We start from the raw sequence: 14,874 nt of genomic DNA on the forward strand, positions 1-14,874 counted from the left end.
TGGTAAACTTTTATATGAAAATCTTATACACACAAAAAAAAAATTATTCTATTTTCCATTCGACATGAGATTGTTGTTTTATCCCGGATATGGAGATGTTACATTTTTGTATTAGAGCATCTGGTTGAAATTTCAGGAATTGAAGTAATGATGTGGTTTTGGAAAATATATTGCAGGATGGTTCGCACACAACAAGGAGCAGTGATAAACTCATACTATATCCACATGGATTATTTCTTGATTTTTTCATATAAAATATTAAAACCTCAAATATTTTTTTTTAATTTTCCCGATTTGACCCCAGTCAACCTTTATATCCCAGGACCCAACCCATTGGCCAAGTCAACTCCTAGGTCAAGTTTGATAACTATAGTTGTCATAAGAATATATTTTTTGATTTGTTATATTTTTTGAACTATCAAAATGTGTTGAAAAATATACATAAATATTTGTTTATAAAAAATAAAAATATTTGACTAGTGGCGAAGCGTGGGTCACATAACTAATACACTCTAAAAATGGTTGATAACATAGGTATCTATTACATTCGAATATATAGGATTAACCAAGGCAATAAAAAAAAAATTAATGAACAAAATAATGAATCAGTTCGGTTTTTATAAAAGACTACATTAATATGCAATAAAACTAAGAGATAGAAATAATAATTAGAACTAGATAGATTTTGAAGAGACTTGGTTGCACAATATTGTCGGTCTGATAGCTTTTCATTTAATTTTCTTTTAGTAATATGCGCTTTGTTTATGCAAATCCGGTATTTCATCTTCCCTTTAGTTTCTGCAAATCTGGTATTTCATCTTCCCTTTTGTTTCAGCAATTTAGTATTTCATCTTCTCTTCAGTTTCTACAACTTGGCATTTCTGTTCTATTTTTGCAATTTTTTTGTTTTGGAGTAATCATATAACGTCGAGAAGATATTTGTTTAGTTTTTGTGATATCTGTTTAGTTTCTTCAATTTGGTATTTGGTTTTTTGCTGATTTTGCATTCTGGTTCTCTGTAATTGTTGATTATGGCTACTAAAAGAGATTATTCAGTTCAGTCTGTGAGTGTGAGGTTTGATGGGAAGAACTATTCGTATTTGAGTTATGTAATGTGAAATTTCTTTAAGGGCAAAAAGATGTGGGGATATGTCAGTGGAACCTATGTGGTACCTAAGAATATTGAGGAAGGGGATGCTGCTTTGATAAATGCATGAGAAGCAAACAATGTAAAGATTATTACTTGGATTAACAATTTTGTTGAGCATCCCAAAGGTATGCAGTTGGCGAAGTATGAGACAGTAGAGGTTTGGGATCATCTATAAAATTTATTCATGTAATAAAATTTTACAGAGCAGTATCAATTAAAGAATGACATACAAGCTTGTCACCAGAAGAATATGAGTATTCAAGAGTTCTATTTTGCAATGATAGATCATTGGGATCAACTGGCTATTTGTAGAGAGTCCAACATCATAAACCATGGTGAGACCAGTTTTATTATGCTCAGAATCAGGTCCAGGTTTCAAGTCTTCGTCATAAAGAGCAAAGAGGTATGTATCAATTGATTTTCTTGGCATGAGTGGAGTGCCCACCATCGATCGAAGGCGTGCAATCAAATTGCCATTGTAAGCCTTGGCATTCTCAATGCTTGGCCCTACTTCGTTGTCATCTCCTTTGTATGGCCATCCAGTCTCAACCACTACAATCTTAACATTCTTAAATCCCATAGAATTCAGTGCAGAATAAACTGCATCCACCTGCAATTGATTAAACGTGTGCTAACTAAGCACGCTACAACACAAAATTATTATCATATGAATCAAATATGAGGTTAACAACTGAGTAATGCTTGAGGTTAAGCAGCAAGATAGTGTGATTTGATCAATACAAACAGCAATAAAATATACAAAGGAAATGAAACCATAAAACACTTGTGTCTTTAGTCCACCATCTATTCGCTAAATTTAAACACCAAGAAACAGAAATATTTATGAAAAAACATTACAAATCATAGAAGCAACCGTGTCTTCATTAACAAAAAGAAGTTCTTCACCAAACCCAAAACTTTTACTGCTTAGTCCACCATCTATTCGCTAAATTTAAACACCAAGAAACATAAATATTTATGAAAAAACATTACAAATCATAGAAACAATCGTGTCTTCATTAACATAAATTTTGTTCTTACCTGGCTACTTGTAGAGAGTCCAACATCATAAACCATGGTGAGATCAGTCTTGAAAAGTCCAAATGATCGCTCAGAACCAGGTCCAGGTTTCAAGTCTTCGTCATAAAGAGCAAAGAGGTATGTATCCACTGATTTTCCTGGCATGAGTGGATTGCCCGCCATCAATCGAAGGTGTGCAATTAAATTGCTATTGTAAGCCTTGGCATTCTCAATGCTTGGCCCTATGTTGGTGTCATCTCCTTTAAATGGCCATCCAGTCTCAGCCACCACAATCTCAACATTCTTAAATCCCATAGAATTCAGTGCAGAATAAACTGCATCCTGTCAAAGAACCATGATGCAACCATATTATTCGATAGTTTCACCCACATTTAACTACCATTTTTCCTATGCTTTATATATAAAATGGCTTAATATTCTTTGTTTTATGTTTTGAAGGCAGTTTTGGATGAAAGATTCAAAAATGAGTAAATTAGAGGTAATTGGCAAATTTGACCTTCGTCGATGTTTTGTGCAGAGCGTGAGCTCTAGAGGTCAAAATGAAGTGATTCTAGTGGCATTAAAAAGCTAACATCCATACATTTCTGGAAATGTAAGACAAGAAAATAAAATAAGGAAGAGCATGGAAATCACAGCCTTCAAAGTCAAATCTCGCAATCTCCCAGTGTTGACCTTCGGCCATTCCAACTTGAATATCTGGATCTACAGAAGTCCAATTGATGCAAACTTAATTTTTTTGGATTAATGACTCAGAGGCCTATAAAATTTCCACATTTTAGCCAAAAATGATGTTATATGAGGGAGATATGATTTTTCAAAGATGACAACTAAATTTTGCTAGCAAACAGGTTTCATGTAGAAACGAGTCCAAATTACGTTCTGAAGCATCTAAACCGATATCCAAGTTTTTATTTCTTCAATTTAGCTCCTATAAGTCAAAGCTTGAAGATTTCATGCAAGACTATTTCTCCCTTTTCAGGAAAATAGTTATTGAAGTGCTGAAATGTAAACAATCTACTTAAGGGAGGACCTATTTGTCAAATAGAGACTAAGGTTTCTTAGGATATAAAAAGAATGAGAGAAGAGAAGGGGGGCAGGCAGCCAAGAGGAGAAAAACACCCCCCTCCTCTAAGAAACCCGAAATCATGCATTCCTCCATCTTTTTGATTAGTTGTTCAACAAACATGCAAGGCTAAACTCGTTTTCTTGGTTGTAAGGACACGGAAACCTTCGGATTTCAAGAACTATGAATTTATTTTACCTTTTATTTTCAATTTATACACTACAAAAATTCACTTAATAGCAATGGATTTACCGATGGAATATTTCTGTCGGTAATTTGAGGTCGAACTTACTGATGGAACTTTTTCGGTCCGTAATTCAGTCGGTAACTACTGATGGAATGTTTCTGCCGGTAGTTACCGACTGAATTATGGACAAAAAGTTCAGAATTAAAAAATAAAAGGTGGTTTGCTGGCGTGGAGGTTTTTGCAGGTGATTTTTTCCGACGGATTCAAAACGACAGCTTCATACGGTGACATGATCGGTTCACCGTTTAAAATGCCGACGGACACACCAACGGATTATTCCATCGATGAAACCATCGGAAAAAGTTAATATATGCCCTCTCTGTTGACCCTCTTCTCCCCTATTTCTCCTTCTTCTTCCTAATCCCAACTCTCCCCATCTACAAATAACCAGCCCCCCTCCCCCTCATACAAAAATCTCCCTCATCTTAGCACAACAAGTTATATTTCTTGAAGTTTTGTGGTCACAACATCCATGTTCTGATTTACTAACGGATTTTATCAATTTTTGTATGTAATTCTATCTTTTAAAATTTTAACATTTAAATGTCAATTTTATTGTTTTTTTAGTATATGTATTTTTTTAGTAGATGTACATGTTTTATTGTTATTTCTCAAACAAACTTGTAGTATATGAATGTATAATTTTATACCAGTTATGGTTTGTTTTAGATTTTTTAAGATTGTATTTGTTTGTAAATTGTTAAAACTTTATGGAATTACCGAATTACATGTGCTGTTTTGAAATAATTAATAGCTTGCTTAATGGGTCCGTTTTAAGTTTTATCAATGGTATTGCGGAGTGGTAATTTTTATAAATTTATGTATATTAATTTGTATGGACGTTGATAAATGATAATGAATATTTAATATTTATGAGAAGTTGTGATTGGTTTGTTGGATAATCTCGAGGTAAATTAATATTTTTGCAAGTTTATTTACCTAACTTAGTTAATTAATACATGATGTCATCATAATTTTATAGAGGTTTTGATAAGTACTTAAAAGCGTATTTTTATCAAGGTTTTATATCATCATTTTGCACTTGAAGTATCAATAACTCCTTAACTAAAACATGTTTTATAATAACAAGTCTGATACTATAAGATACCTTAATATATGGTAAATGTTCATCTTAAATGCAGACCTATCACATAAATCAAAGGATTGATTGATAAATTCAACTACTAAAATTGTGAAGATAAAGAGAGGGACAAAATTTAGAAAAGAGATGTTGGTTCAGTCTAAACTGGAATACTGTTCGGTCATTGGGTCATATCTGAAGCTGTAGATCTTGGATTTAGGTATGCTCTATATGGATGGGAAGCTAAGACATAGGCAAAAACATTCATGAGGAGTGCAAGATTCAGAAAGGCCGTTTTCAAGTCCAAATCATAGCAACAATGGAGAGGTCGGAATCTGTCCTGCAGCCTAGATACTGTTTGGTGTTCAGCCCATATCTCGAGTTCTAGAAGTTCAAATGACCTGATTCTTGTTTTGTTGGAAAGCTGAGACAATTCCCCAGAACTTTCATGAAGAGTATCTATTCAAATTATGATGTTAGCAATGCCATTTTCAGCAAACAAAAAGATAAGAATGATTATCAAGTCAAGAGGTGGCCAATCACTCAACAGTTAGTCATCAAATCAATAGTTCCATATTTTGGCCTATAAAAGGAGGCATTTGCCATGCATTTAGGCATCTTGGTGTTCAAATCAAGATCATGCTCTTACTCTCTTTCTTTGTATTTTGTAATGTTTAAGTTTTATTTTATGTTATATTAATCTCTTGTTTATGCTTTTCATTTCCTTTCCTTTACTTATATAATTATGTTCTTATCTTGTTTATTTTTTTTTCTTTCTTTTATTATGTTTAGCTAAATTTATTATGTCAAGGTGAAAAGGTTACACTAATGGTGTTAGAATAAGTATAGTATAAACTCAACATGGACTTTAATGCTTGATACTAACATGTTTTATATTTATTTTCTTGCTCACTCTTAATACCTTGCTTGTTAAATGATTAATCTATATTTGTGTTGAACAACCCTTGGCACAACAAATACTTGGCACTTTCTTAGCCCAACTGTATGGTATGACCGACACCTATGCTATGAAAGGAACTTGATTTGTTGTTAACATAAGTTATCACCATGAATACCTGATAATATTTACAAGTATTGGCATTACTGGAATAAGATAATTAATGTAATCATGTTAACAATTTATAATCTGAATGGAACCTCCTTTGTGTGTGGTTTCCAGATGAGTAATAAGAGTTTATACTATATTTGTTTGAAGTACCAGTAGTGGATCCTGTAACCTTGACATTTGTTTTTATCATTGTTTAATCCTCACATTAATCTTACATCTCAAAGTCTTATTTATTATAACTATTACTATTATTACTATCATTACTACTACTACTACTACTACTACTACTACTATTATTATTACTATTATTATTATCATAATTATTATTAGTATTAGTATTAGTATTAGTATTAGTATTAGTATTGTTGTTGTTATTGTTCTGATTATTATTGTTGTTATGTTGTTGTTGTTATTTATAATTTACATAGTTAACATCCCTATAGTTCGACCCCGGTCTTACCAGGTTATTTATTACTTCGACACTCCTGCACTTGGGAGAAGACATCAATCTTTTGGTCGTGTCAGGTTTGATATAAGTCATGGATGATCGTTCATGGATGTATGGAGATTCACCCCAAGAATTGCGGAGGATAGATTATTGTAACGAGGTTCAGGGTTTTATTAATTTCGCAACATCTATTCCCAAAATTTTTACTGAAGGCGATATTAGGTGTCCATACAGGAAGTGTCAAAATAAAAAGTATCTGCATCCAGATGTTGTAATGATGCATCTTCTACACAAAGGGTTAATAGAGAATTACCAGTGTTAATATGCACATGGAGAAGTATTTGTTAGTAAGAGAAGAATGGAAGAAACGGTGGTTGGGTCAACTTCTAGTGCTAGCAATGTACATGAAGTGGCAAATGACAACACTAATCCTTACAGAAATATGGTTATGGATGCAATGAGAATGAATCAATGTAATGTTAGTCAATGTCCAATCGTAAAAGAACCTAATGCAGATGCAGCTAGGTTTTTTTATTTGTTGAAAGATTCTGACGAACCATTATAGGATGGCTGCACAAACCACAATAAATTATTGATCGTAGCACAGGTGTTCACCATCAAGTCAGATCACAGGTTGAGTGAGGCCGGGTATGACAAAATTATTGAATGGGCAAGAAGCATTTTACCTGAAGGGAACAGGCTGAAAGAGAACTTCTATGCTTCGAAGTCCATGATGAAACCCCTCGGTTTAGGATACCAAAAAAATTGACATGTGCCCTAACTTCTACATGTTATACTACCTTAAAAATGCTGAGATGACCAAGTGCATTACATGGGGGCATTCCCGTTACAAACCCAGAACTGGCAGAGGAAAGACTCTAGTGACATATAAAAAACATAGATACTTCCCAATCACACCTAGACTGCAAAGGTTATTCATGTCACCAAGGATTGCTGAGCACATGACATGGCACCAAGCACATGATGCGGTTGATGGAGTGAGGTGCAACCTTTTGACGGCGAAGCATGGAAACTCTTTAACAATGTGCATCCTCACTTTTAAGCTGAATCAAGGAATGTGCGTCTTGGGTTGTGTACAGATGGATTCAACCCATTTGGTCATTTGCTTCTCCTTATTCTTGTTGGCCGGTCATACTCACAGTTTATAACTTGCCACTAGGAATGTGTATAAGGCTGGAGTTCATGTTTTTATCTACTATCATACTCGGTCCAAGCAGCCTGGGGCGGAATATAGATGTTTGTCTGCGATCATTGATTGATGAGTTGGCACAGTTGTGGTCCTCCAGAGCTCTAACTTATGATATATTGAGGAAACAAAATTTCCTTATGAGGGCGGCTTTGATATGGACTATCAATGATTTTTCAGCTTATGGAATGCTTTCTGGTTGGAGCACGCATGGGAAACTAGCATGTCCATAACGCATGGAAAACAACAAGGCATTCACGCTAGCAAACAGAGGTAAAGCTTTTTTTTTTTACTGTCACCGTCGGTTCTTGCCACTTAATCATAGGTATAGAAAGAACAAAAAAGATTTCTTTGTTGGAAGAGTTGAAAAAGATGTTGCATTCCCGCGTCTTTCTGGTGAAGAATTGCATAATGTTGTATTAGAGTACGGTGACATTGTGTTTGGCATTCAATCAGGTAAGCAAAATTTTTCTGGTTTTGGTTTGACCTATAATTGGGTAAAGCGAAGTATCTTTTGGGAGCTTCCTTATTGGAAGACCAATCTACTCCGCCATAACCTTGATGTCATGTACATTGAAAAGAACGTGTTTGAGAACATTTTCAATACCGTCATGGATGTGAAGGGGAAGACAAAGGACAACATCAAGGCTAGATTGGATATAGCTTTATACTGTAACTGTAAAAATATAGAGTTGGTTTATGATGAGTCACAGGTCGCAAACCCAAGAGCAAGCTTCATGTTAGAGAAAAACGCACAACTGCTAGTCTACAAATGGCTTAAGAGTGTGCATTTTTGGAATGGACATGCATCGAACATATCAAGGCTAGTTAATATAGAAGACTGCAGACTGTATGGAATGAAAAGTCATGACTGCCAAGTGTTTATGCAAACACTCATCCTATTAGCTTTTCGTGATTTGTTGCCAAAGGGAATATGTGATACACTCACGAAGATCAGTCATTTCTTTAGAGATATATGCTCCAGCAAGTTGAATGTTGAGCACATTGAGAGGCTTCAAATGAATATCGTCGAGACACTATGCAAACCTGAGATGATATTCCCTCCATCATTTTTTGACTCAATGGAGCATCTCCCCATACATCTACCGTTCGAGGCAAAATCTGGAGGACCGGTCTAGTATAGATGGATGTACCCAATCAAATGGTTAGATATTATAGTTGCATGTCATTACGAGATTCTCGTTCATTTACTATTTGTAACAACCCGGCTATCCAAGCCCAAAACAACAGTAAATTTTTTATTTTTTTTATATACATATTTAATACACATGGTGCCAGTAATCAAAGAACTTGAATCCTCACATCATCAAAATACAATCCATACAATCAACATTTCATTTAAAAGCGAATCTTACACAAACACATAATATTAAGGTTGCATGATTTGAAGTTCATATTAAAAAATATATACATAGACATGAGTTTGCATTCTTATCCTACTAATAGCCATCACAACTTTAAACAAAAAGGATCTAATAAAAGTTATACATTCAGTACATTGATCCATACAAAATACATTGTGATTTAGAATGCATCTACATAATTCCTTGCAAAAGTAGGTTCCCGTGTATCGGGTATCCTAGACATCTCATTGGTGTGACGTCCCTGCAGCAGTACAAAACATTTAAGAGAATGCAAATACTTAATAATAATAATAATGGTAACTAACGGTCTGGCAATTAAATAAAGCATTAACATTTATAATTTCTTCATGTATTTGATGTAACAACTAGTAGTACATATAGATACACAAGTTTTCGGATGCCATTCGCCGAAACTAGTCATTCATTTGTCCCGGCCATCCATCCGGATTCCATAGCGATAGCCCTTCATCCCGGCCATCCATTTGGACGCCATTAGCCAAAGCTAATCATTATTTGTCCCCAAAGCTAATCATTATTTGTCCCAGCCATCCATTCGGATGCCATCAGCCGAAGCTAATCACTGTTTGTCCCGGCCATCCGTTCGGATGCCATTAGCCGAAACTAATCACTCATTTGTCCCGGCCATCCATTCGGATGCCATTAGCCGAAGCTAATCAACCTTTAATCAACAATTAAGCGTTCGACAATTTAATATCGGTTCTAACAATATGGTAGTACTCAAGTTAAAATATTTCAAGATTCAACGTATTAAAAAGAAAGGTGCAAGTCACCTACCTGCTCCACTTGTGGGTTGTTCCTGTCTTGATGCTGGTCCAATCCCGACCGCACCACCTAAGACATCAATGGTCACAAATCAGCACAGTTGTATTTATTTTATTTTTGAATCATATTCATCATCACACTTATTTAAAGAGTTCATATGTTCACATTCAAGTGTTCCATATTTTACACCATCATATCATGAAATTGTTACTAACATTTAAGTCATTCCTGCCTAGGAGACTTATTGTAGAAATCGGCAGCGAGAACTGGTTCGGTGCTGGCTGCCCAATTCGGCAGCTAGTTCGACAGCGACAACTGCATCGCTGTTGGTGCCACAGTTTCGCTGCACAACGCACAACTCGGCAGCGAATATCAATTCGTTGCAGGAAGTTCAGTTTCGGCAGCGAAACAGAATTTCGCTGCACAACACACAAATCGGCAGCGAATATCAATTCACTGCAGGAGGTTCAGTTGCGGCAGCGAAACAGAATTTCGCTGCGCAACACACAAATCGGCAGCGAATATCAATTCGCTGCAGGAGGTTCGGTTTCGGCAGCGAAACAGAATTTCACTGCAGGAGGTTCAGTTGCGGCAGCGAAACAGAATTCCGCTGCACAATACACAAATCGGCAGCGAATATTAATTCGCTGCAGAATGCTCAGTTTCGGCAGCGAAACAGAGTTTCGCTGCACAACACAAATTGGCAGCGAATATTAATTCGCTGTAGGAGGTTCGGTTGCAGCAGCGAAACAAAATTTCGCTGCACAACACACAAATCGGAACCATCAATTTCAGCACATAATTCTTCAACAAAATTCCAGCAGAATACACACATGGAAAACCATCAATTATAGCATATAATCTTTCAATAAATTCCAGTAGAACACATTAATTTCAGCACAACAACATCACAGCAGAACACATTAATTTCAGCAACAACATCACAACAGAACACACACACACATGCATGCTAGCCTACCCCATAGTTAAAGCCAGCCCTCTACCATGATTTGTTAGATGTTCTAAAATTGACTTTATTTCACTTCTGTTTGCTAGTTCTCCTAGTTAATTTCAGTTTCCTTCATAGCTGGCTTAGGTCTTAGATCAATTTTTCTTAGGGTTTTTCTTCTTCATTTTCGTTTTTGATCTTAAGGGGGAGAGGAAGGGAGTTTCATGACCCATACCTTCTGAATTTAACTAAGTTTGAGGAAGGTTTGACACTATTCTTTTCTCTTCAGCTGCTGGTTCTCCTCCTTCTTCTTCCTCTCACGTTTTCCAGCTCTTTTTTTCCTCTCCTCTATGCAGCTACCCACTCCTCTCTCAAGGTCTCATCTCTCCCTCACAAGTTCACAAGGCAATCTCTACTGGTTTGATTCATGTTTCTGTTGTGAAAGGGGAAGGGAAGAACGGCATGCAGCTGCTGGTTTGGGAAGAAGATGGATCATTCTCTCTCCCCTCTTTGTATTTATACTACCCATCAAATGAAATGGGTTGTTTGGGGTTTGGTTTAGGTGTGTTCTTATCCTTGTTTGGTTTATCTAAAACCAGTTTTACCCCTCCCTCCCAGCTCTACGTCACTGTTGATTGAGAAATCAGCAGTGAAAACTGCATCGCTGCCGATGTTTGCCTCAACAGCGAAAACTGCGTCGCTGCCGATCCAGAAATCAGCAGCAAAAACTGCGTCGCTGCCGACCAAGAAATGGGCAGCGAAAAACTATGTCGCTGCCGATTTCTGTATCGGTAGTGAAGGCTGCGTCGCTGCCAAATCCAGAATCGGCAGCGAAAACTGCGTCGCTGCCGATTTCTGCATCGGCAGTGAAAACTGCATTCATCATCATCTCTCTCTCTCTCTCTAAATATATATATATATATATATATATATATATATTCCTTTGGGTGTTTACACTATTTATTGATGTAAATTACATACAAGGTTTATCAAATGGGAAGGAGTGTGCCTAAGTCATTGTCTTCACTAAGCCTACGGCCTGAAAGAAAAATTGACGGCTACAATGGGTATTTTGTTAATGGATATATTTTCCATACTAAAGAATACGAGCATGGAAGAAAGACATATAATAGCGGTGTTTGTGTTAAGGGATCCACTAGTAGTGAGTTAAAAGTTGACTACTATGGTAGATTAGAAGAGGTCGTCGAACAACAATATCATAGCGAGCATAATAAATTGTTTTCATTCAAATGCTATTGGTATGACACGACGGACAGAGGAATCAAAGTTGATCCGCACTATAGTCTGGTCAAAATCAACTCAAAAGCTAGACTCCGCAACATAAACGATGTCTTGTTTTCTTAAAGCAATGTCAACAAGTTTATTACACATACACCCCTTCATTTAGAAAGGATCGATCAAGAGTGGATTGGTTGTTCGTTTTAAAAATGAAACCCTGGGGTCGTGTCGAGGTTGTTCAGGATGAGAACGAAGACACAAGTGTACGAGATGAAGTCTTTCAAGTTAGTGAGTTGGTTGAACCATATCGAGTTGCTCCTTCAATTGAATTGGAAGAAAATTCAAATTTTCGTGTTTTCGATGATAGTCCTGTTGATGTTGATGCAGAGGAGTTGAATGTTGTTTTGAGCTCTAACGGACAAGCAAATGTCGATGAAGATGATGATATCCATATTGAAGATTGCGATGAAGGTGATGACTATTCAATTGATGATGAAGAAGAAGAAAATTCTGAGTAGCTATCAAAATGAAGCCTTGTGTAAAACTGTTTTTTCATGTAATATAGATTATGGATGATATATTTTGTAACACGAAATATTTATTGTTTAAGCATTGTTGTTATTATTTTGTGCGATGGACAGTTTATCATTTAAGTTTTTGCAGGAAGGTAAATAGGCAATACAAGTACAACCTTTCTTGTACAATGCCACAATCACCGATGTCCATATCAATGAAATAAGGTCCGTCGGCATTTCATAGAGATTTTGAAAATAATTACTTGAAATGCCACAACTATCGACGACAATACTGGCGGATAACAGTCCGTCGGCATTTCACAATAGCGTCACTGGAAACGCCATAACAATCACCGACGAAGTTGTCAACGGAGTTACGTCTGTCAACATTTCACAGTAGCGTCACTAGAAACGCCACAACATCAACGACTTTGCCGACGGATTCATGTCTGTCGGTAAGTTGTCGGCGGGTCAATATTACCGACAGACTGTGCGAATTCAAAAGGCAGTGCATTAAATGCATCTCTGACTGCATTAGCTTGTCGATGGAATTACCGACATACCGTGAAAAATATGGAGGGTAGTTAAAAATGTTGGTGCGAAATTCAAAAATTACCAACGGATTTTTGACACTTCACCGATGGAATAAATTAAAATAATAATAATTTTTTTTATTTCCATCGGTAACACTGCCCTATAAATCCCAGCGACCACCCCTTTAGTTTATTTTTTCATCTACTTTGTTTTTCACCTTAACTTTCAATTTTTGTCCTCTCAATTCTTCAAAGCTTTCACCTACAATCTCTAGCAAGTTTTCTTGTGAATCTTCATCAAATTAAAAAGATATGTGTTTCCTCTATTTCATTTTACTTTAAGGGTTTTTTTGTTTTAGCTATTTTTGTTTTTGTTATGTTTTTTGTTTTGGTGTATTTTTATAATGTAGATAAAGTCTTGAAATCAACATATTATTAAGGTAAGCATATTTCATTCCTAAAGTCTGTAGTTTTTTTTTTTAATTTATTGAATATTTTTTATTGTTGTATTGGCATAATTATTGAATAATTTGTTGAATTGTAATTGTTAATGTTGAATTTACCTTAGAATTAGTAATTGAATATGTTGGAATAATTAGTAATTTTACTCTATTATTGCATGATTTATGTATAATTATTTCCATTGATTTTAATTGTTAGTCTAGAATTGTTTTTGAATTTATTGTATTGTTGTATTGGTATAATTATTGAATAATTTATTGAATTGTAATTGTTAATGTTGAATTTACCTTAGAATTAGTAATTGAATATGTTGGAATAATTATTAATTTTACTCTATTACTGCATGATTTGTATTTAATTATTTCCATTTATTTTGATTGTTAGTCTAGAGTTTTTTTTTTGAATTTATTGTATTGTTGTTGTTGCAACCTAGCGGCGGAATGGTGACTATCGATTGATTCCCGTTTTTTTTTTTTTTAAAGGAGTCGCCACCTAGTATTTTGGTCACTAGGAACCCTAACTGGTCTTTCAGAGATTCTAAGGCAAGGGACTGGTTCTGTAAAGGGAAGGTATTAGCACCCCTAGTACGCTCTATCTAAGGTTAGCTGCTTAGTATTTGGTTTGCTTTTATAATTGCTATGGTGTTTGTGTTTTCTACTCCCATCAGTTTTCCTAAGTTTTATTCAAACTAAATTTATTAACATAGAAATCCAAGGAGATTCCATGTGCTTCAAAAGCTCATTTTTCCCTTATCATTTCAAGAGTTTGCGACTCATAAATTGCAAGGAGGAGGGACAAAAATTTAGAAATCTAGGGCGTTTTAAAAGCCTATTTTTGCCTTAGTGTTTTATACTCTCACGGCTCGTAAACTGTGGAGTAAAAAATTAAAATCTCCTCGATTATAATCAAGGCTTCTTTCAAGGATGTGTGCGGATTTATTATTCCTAGAAAGTTATTTTGGATATTTACCACTCAAGGTTTCTTTATCAAATACTAACTGTGAATGATAAAAAAATTATTCCAGTAATATTTTGGATATTCGTCCTTTAAGGATTTCTTTATCCAAACATTAGCGATGAATAATAGATGAATTCCCCCCAAAATAAGATTTTTATATTTTTTGGAATATTGGCCAATGCCCTTTGGAGTTTTACAAACATGTTGTAAAATCCAGAAATGCAAGAAAACAAAAAAAATTTTCTTTTGTGTTTAAGAAACCCATGCGAAAACACATTTTCAAAACTTCCAAATTTTTTGTATAAAAAGAAAAAAAAGCGTTCAAAACATGTTAGGGTATTGGCCTTATATGGAAAGTAGCAAAACACAAATTCACAATTAGATGTAAACACCAAAATGGAAAGTAGCAAGCCATCATTCATATTATAAGAACTAGAAGAAGCTTGAAACAATTCATAACAAAAACCGTTCAAAGCCAAATCAACTTAAAATTTTGTAACTAGAAAGGACTAAACTCGTATGCATGAGGGAGCCAAAGTTCTGAAACTGAAATTTTGAAATGAAACCCCTATGTCCCTGCCTCAAAACCCCATTATTTCCTCACCTTAAAAACAAACAGAAGATCTAAGACTTAAGCCAACTATGGGGGAAACTGAAATTAACTAGGAGATCTAGCAAACAGAAGTGAAATAAAGTCAATTTCAGAACATCTAACAATTATGGTAGAAGCTGGCTTTAACTATGG

General features: G+C 35.3%; 1 pseudogene; it reads right to left on the reverse strand.

Annotated features, from left to right (window-relative positions):
• Positions 1–1,364: 1,364 nt before the first annotated feature.
• LOC118050911 (glucan endo-1,3-beta-glucosidase 7-like) overlaps positions 1,365–14,874 on the reverse strand; it is a 62,840-nt pseudogene continuing 49,330 nt past the window's right edge.

This window comes from Populus alba, chromosome 14, assembly GCF_005239225.2.
Source record: "Populus alba chromosome 14, ASM523922v2, whole genome shotgun sequence".
In the NCBI taxonomy this organism is placed as follows: Eukaryota; Viridiplantae; Streptophyta; class Magnoliopsida; order Malpighiales; family Salicaceae; genus Populus; species Populus alba.